Source organism: Apium graveolens, chromosome 10, assembly GCF_009905375.1.
Source record: "Apium graveolens cultivar Ventura chromosome 10, ASM990537v1, whole genome shotgun sequence".
Lineage (NCBI taxonomy): Eukaryota > Viridiplantae > Streptophyta > Magnoliopsida > Apiales > Apiaceae > Apium > Apium graveolens.
The window spans coordinates 119,141,103-119,147,885 of NC_133656.1; the positions used below are offsets into that span (position 1 = coordinate 119,141,103).

The 6,783-nt window shown below is 38.7% G+C and overlaps 1 non-coding gene across 1 annotated transcript; it reads right to left on the minus strand.

The window, feature by feature from the left end:
• Window positions 1-3,220: 3,220 nt before the first annotated feature.
• Window positions 3,221-3,327, minus strand: LOC141694669 (small nucleolar RNA R71). The gene has a single exon (XR_012563956.1). It is a non-coding gene; the product is annotated as a small nucleolar RNA R71 (small nucleolar RNA).
• Window positions 3,328-6,783: the final 3,456 nt, after the last annotated feature.

Below are 6,783 nucleotides of genomic sequence, written 5' to 3' on the forward strand. Positions count from 1 at the left end.
GGATCTACAAAGCCTGGAGGTTGTTCAACATATACCTCTTCTTCCAATTCTCCATTGAGAAAAGCACTTTTCACATCCATTTGAAAGAATTTAAACTTTTTGTGAGCAGCATAAGCCAAAAAGATCCTTATGGCTTTTAATCTAGCAACTGGTGTAAATGTTTCATCGTAATCAATACCCTCTTGTTGAGAGTAGCCTTTAGCAATCAGTCTTGCTTTATTACTTGTAACTATGCCATCACTGTCAGTTTTATTTCTGAATACCCATTTTGTGCCTACAACAGATCTGTTCTTTGGTCTTGGAACTAGGGTCCAGACTTTATTTCTTTCAAATTCATTTAACTCTTCCTGCATTGCTTGTACCCAATTAGCATCTGGAAGAGCTTCATGCACTTTCTTTGGTTCAGTCTGAGATAGAAAGGAATGATAGAGACTTTCATTTAAAGTTGTAGTTCTAGTTCTGACACCTGCTTCAGGATCTCCAATGATTAAATCAGGTGTGTGTTCTTTAGTCCATTTCCTTGCAAATGGAAGTTGATCTCTAGAACTGGATCCTCCCCCATGATCCATGCTGTCTCCATTAGCATTTTCTGATGCTCCCCTGTAGTTATGCTCTCTGAGACTTCAGAATTTGAGTTTGATTTTTCAGTTGTTGAAGAATCAGAGCTTCCAGAATTATCAGTACTTGGCTCATCAGAACTAGATGAATCAGAACTTGAAGAGTCAGTGACAGGTTCTGATGCTTCTCGAGAGTCTTGAGATGTGGTAGGATCTTCAGCTTGATCCCCCTGGAAAGGTGCATTTTCCTTTGGAGTTGTTACCACAGTTTCAATAACATCATAACTTAATCCAGTAGAACTTACAGGATCAGGATTTAAGTCATCAGAATTTAAATCTTCATTCTCAAATCTCAGCCGATCATGATCATCGAAATCTTCAAGTCCAGTAATCTTCTTATCATCAAAAGAGACATTGATAGATTCCATGACAACCCTTGTTCTTAAATTGTAGACTCTGAAGGCTTTTGTGGAAAGTGGATATCCAACAAAGATTCCTTCATCAGCTTTTAGATCAAATTTTGACAGCTGTTCATGATGAGTCTTAAGAACAAAACACTTGCAACCAAATACATGAAAGTATTTCAGATTTGGCTTCTTTTTCTTCACCATCTCATATGGTGTTTTTCCATGCTTGTTGATAAGTGGATTTTATATCCACTTGGAATGCTTCATTACAAGCTTAAATTGGTGTTTTGTACTCAAGTTGTTGGTATTTTGATGTGTTTTTGTGTTATTGCATTTCATGTATCATTTATATGAAGAAATGAGCTTTTCAAGGAAATATGATAAAAAGTGATCAGATTTGGAATCCTAGGCCATTGTCAAGTTGTAGAGAATCTCGTTAGCTTCGCGTGGGCAGTTGAATCGCCTAATTCTGATGAGTAGAACTCAAGTTATGGCCAAAACAAGATGCATCAGAAATTTTTCCAGAAGGTGCTTGGGCGGCCGCTCAGGATGCTGGGGCGGCCGCTCAGGAGCTTTGGCGCCCGCTCAGGAATCTGGGGCGGCCGCCCAGAGGCGAGAAAATTAATTCTGATTTTTATAAATCCTTATTCTGTTGGACTTCTGAGACGGCTGGTTCTTGTGGGCTTCTATATAAGTAGTTCTCAGAGACGTTTCACAAAGAGGGTGGTATCAAGCAAGGTGTAAGGAGAGAAGGAAGAAGACCGTTTTAGCACATCACAACGAAGAAGAGGAAGCATACATTTTCTTGTGATTCTTTTATTCGTTGTAGCAGTGGATGCTAGTTTTCTTTACTTTGAACCTTTTTACTCTTGTGACGTACTCTGGTTTTAATAAGTATTTTTATTAGTTTATATTGTGTGTATTATCATGCTTCTATTGGAACCCATGGTGATGATGAGTTCAATTATGAACTAATCGTTGTCATGGGATTCTAGTGGATTTACTTATGGATTTCTATAGTTAATTGTTTCGATATCTTGGTGTGTGGTGATTGATTGATATCCTAGTATTGGTTGTGCTTATTCGTCTTATGTGCGTAGCTAACATATAAGATAGCGTGTTAATCTCTATTGAAGCAACAGTGAATATAGAGGTTTAGAACTTGCCATGCTAGCATAGGTACATGTATTGTATACATGATTTGTAGGTAACTCTAACCATTTTACTTGCCCTATATAATCAAGATAGATAACTTGTGCGTAAACCGTTATGTTGTCAAATTCTATAGACATATAGGGTCTCAATATAATTGGTGCCTATTCAGCTTCCATCTCTTTTATGGATGTCTGGTAGAATGGTACTCGTGCAACGAAAGTTGGCGTTTATCAGTTTCGTGTTATCTGATTAGTGTCATCACCATCACATGCTAAGGTTAAGAACGAAAAGGCTATTGAATGAAGTAGTAATGAAGTTAGAATCCCATGTTTGTCATATATAGTAATTCAACCTCAATTCTCTTAGTTAATGTTATTTAGTATAATCTCTTAGTTTAATAAAAATTCAATTTATTATTTGTCTTAGCATTGAGCGATAACCATACATTGTTGCATAGGTGCATAAATTGAACTTAACATAAACCAGTCTCTGTGGACACAAATCTGATTTATATCTTATACTACTTGCGAACACGTATACTTGCGTGAATAGTAGCGTGTGTTTTGTGCCTAACAAGTTTTTGGCGCCGCTGCCGAGGACTCGGTGTTAATTTTTAGTTGATGTGCTTGTCATCAGTGGTCGTTAAAGTTCACTGACTCGGATTCTTTTACTTTCACGGTTTATTTGTTTGTGTTTCAGGTACTCATTACAATGGGAGATCCAGCAACACGAACGAAAGCCTTGATAGATTTTTCTCAACCCAAGATCAATGCCATTCAATCTAACATTATCCGGCCAGCTATCACAGCTAATACCTTTGAGATCAAGCCTGACATAATTCAATGGGTACAGACTTCAGTCCAGTTTGGGGGTTCTCCAACGGAAGATCCCAATACACACATTAGGGATTTCATAGAGATATGCGACACCTTCATGTTCAATGGTGTTTCTGAAGATGCTGTGAAGCTGAGACTGTTCCCATTCTCTCTGAGGGACAAGGCTAAGAGCTGGTTACACTCTCTACCAGCTGGTTCGATTACTACTTGGGAAGATCTTGCTCAGAAGTTTCTTACTAAATTCTTCCCTATGGCGAAGACAGCTGCAATCAGGAATGCTCTTACTCAATTTGCGCAGCAATCAGGAGAATCTTTATATGAATCTTGGGAGCGCTACAAGGAGATGCTTAGGAAGTGTCCTCATCATGGAATGCCTGATTGGATGATCATCAATTGTTTTTACAATGGGTTGAGAGCACAGTCCAGACCCATGCTCGATGCAGCAGCAGGTGGATCATTATGGGCAAAGAGCTATGAGGAAGCTTATGATCTAATTGAACTGATGGCTGCTAATGAATATCAGTATCCAGCCCAGAGATTGCCACAGAGCAAGGTAGCAGGAGTTCTTGAGGTGGATATAGCTACGGCTATCACTGCTCAACTAAAGGTGTTGTCTATGAAGATCGATTCTCTGGCTAACTATGGTGTTAAGCAGATAATTAGTGTTTGTGAGCTGTGTGCAAGTCCGCATGTGACAGAGCAATGCGCTATATCTAGTGAATCTACTCAGTTTGTGAGCAACTTTCAGAGATTGCAGCAACCAGTTCCAGACACTTATCATCCTGACAACTGGAATCATCCTAACTTCAGCTGGAGCAACAATCAGAATGCGATGCAACAGCCATTCCAGCAGTTTAGAAATAAGCTATTCAACCCTCCTGGTTTTCAGCAACTAATTGCACCAAAACAACAACTCCAAATTCAACAACAAAATCATGATGCAGGTTTATCTTCGAATGAAAAATCTGAATTAGAGGAGTTGCGACTTATTTACAAAAACCAGGCTCTTATATGCCAAAGCCAGGCTATTTCTATCAAGACTCTGGAGAACCAAATAGGGCAAATTGTTAATGCCTTATTGAATCGGCCACCAAGAATGCTTCCTAGTGATACAGAAGCCAATCCAGGCAAGAGGGAAGTTGAAGAACAGGTGAACGCCATCACCTTAAGGTCTGGAAAGGTTGCAAGCCCCCAAATTCAGCAAGACGAAGAGCCTAAAAAGTCTCAAGTTCCAGAATCTGAAGTTTTGGCTGAAGAAGATGTGCATAAGGAAGTAGAGGTGGAACCAAGGAAGACTACTGTGGAATACACTCCTCCTAAGGGTAATACAGAGGAGAAACAGATCTATCCTCCACCTCATTTTCCTAAGAGGCTGCAGAAGAAAAAGCCGGATAAGCAGTTTGAGAAGTTTTTGGAGGTGGTCAAGAAACTTCATATCAACATACCTTTTGTTGAAGCTCTTGAACAAATGCCTAGCTATGCGAGGTTTATGAAAGGTATTCTCTCTCAGAAAGTGAAGCTCAATAATTTAGAGACCGTTGCTCTAACGGAGGAATGTAGTGCTGTGCTGCAACAGAAGTTGCCTCCGAAGCTTAAAGATCTTGGAAGCTTCACTATTCCTTGCACCATCAGAAACTTGTCGTTCGACAAGTGTTTATGTGATTTAGGAGCTAGCATCAATCTGATGCCATTATCTATCCTCAAGAAGCTTGGTCTTCCTGATCCAAAACCAACATACATGTCATTGCAACTAGCTGACCATTCCATCGCTTATCCACGAGGTATAGTGGAGGATGTCTTGGTCAAGGTGGATAAACTCTTCTTCCCTGCTGACTTTGTAATTCTTGATTTCGAGGAAGATAAGAAGATTCCCATCATCTTGGGAAGACCATTCTTGGCTACAGGCCGAACTATGATCGATGTGCAAAAAGGAGAGCTTTCGATGAAGGTTTACTATGAAAAGGTCACTTTTAATGTGTTCAAGGAAATAAAGTTACCCACAGCTAAAGAGGAGTGCTTTAAAGTAGAGCAATTGCAGGTTTTGAATGCACCTCAGTGGAAGAGGAAGTTAGATATGCCTTTCGATTTTCTTGGGTTAGCAGAGTTAAAATTTTCCGAGGAGCGTTTTGAACCATTTATTCAAGAAGCTCCCACACTTGAGCTCAACCGAATGCCAGATCACTTGAGTTATTCATTCTTAGGTGCACCCCCTGACAAGGGGTTTGGATATACTTTTGATGATGTAGAGGGTGACCGGCCGGTTTCCGCCGTGCCTACAGAGGGTTCTTCTCATGTGCAACAGGTAGTTGATAGGACTGGTATTGGTGATGCACAGTATAGAAGATTGACTAGGCGTATGGAGGCCATGCATGTCATCCACCGATATTTTGCTGAAGATTTGACACACGCTTTCGGTATTATTTTCCGAGACACTAGTGGCGAGGTTGATTGGCCACCTGATCCTCCACCCGAATAGGGTGATCTTTCCGACGACTAGGTATGCCTGAAATCCTTATTATTACCTTCAATGAGGACATTGAAAATTTTAAGTTTGGGGGTGATAATGTAAGGATTAGTAGTGTGTGTCCATATAGATTCATATAGATTCATATTGCATGTTTAGTTGTAGTTCATTCATATTTTTGCATGATTGTTCATTTAGGACATATTTGTTTATTTTTATGTGATTTCATATAGTTGCATTTGCATGCATATTTAGCATGATCCGTTAAGATGAACTATGATATTTGATAAGTTGATGTTGATTTCAGTGTGGTGATGACGAATAGAGGGATGTTTAAGTCTTAATGAATTGATTTGCATGCCAGAAACAGATATTTTCACAAAGTCTTATAGGGTTGCTTTTGATCTAGATCATGATCATACTTGTTTGTTATTGAGATTTAATCACTTGGTTATATTTAGAATTTGTGATATTCTCGTAATGACGTAAAAACACTGAATTTTTTATCTGGATAAAAACTTGGATTTCATTGCTAGTTGTTGTAAGGCTAGGCGTCAAATGGCTAGTAGCCGGCTCATATTTATATGAGTAGTCTAGGGCTGAATGAGATGGAGCGAAACACACTCATTTAGAAATTATTGAAAAAAAAGAAAAAAAAAAGAAAGAAAAAAAGTATGTGTTTATGCATAATTGATCAAGAGTGAGCTCTTTAATACTCGAGTTATTAAGTTCTAGGGGACTTTGTGCCTAGTGACCTAAGGCTTTTATAGTCCGGGATCCGCTAACCTAACGCTCGCTACATGGGTATTATTGCATAAGTCTTTTGGGACCTCATTCATTGCACGATCAAATAAGCATCTTTGTTATGTGTTCAATAATAGTGTGAATCCTTGTATAACTCTAGTAGAAAAAAGGTGTTGTGAGTCATAATGCGTTTATTATCTATTCTGTTTATAAACTTTTGATTATTTCGATGATAGATAAGTTATGGTTATTGATCTAGTATCGAGAGCATATCTGTTAAGCATCCACACACGCACATTTCTGGTTTGTGAGTAGGTTTGTGGGATTTATTCGAGCTTTGTTTAAAGTCATTGCATTCTTAGAGGCATTGGCTTATTTATTTGGTTATGGTTATTCTGAGGGGATCGATTGCATTATCATTTAGTTGCATTCACATAGTTGTATTCATGCATTAGGGTTGTTTTGTAGTTTTGAGTCTGTTTATGCTTGAGGAAAAACATCGATTCAAGTTTGGGGGTGTGATAAGTGGATTTTATATCCACTTGGAATGCTTCATTACAAGCTTAAATTGGTGTTTTATACTCAAGTTGTTGGTATTTTGATGTGTTTTTGTGTTATTG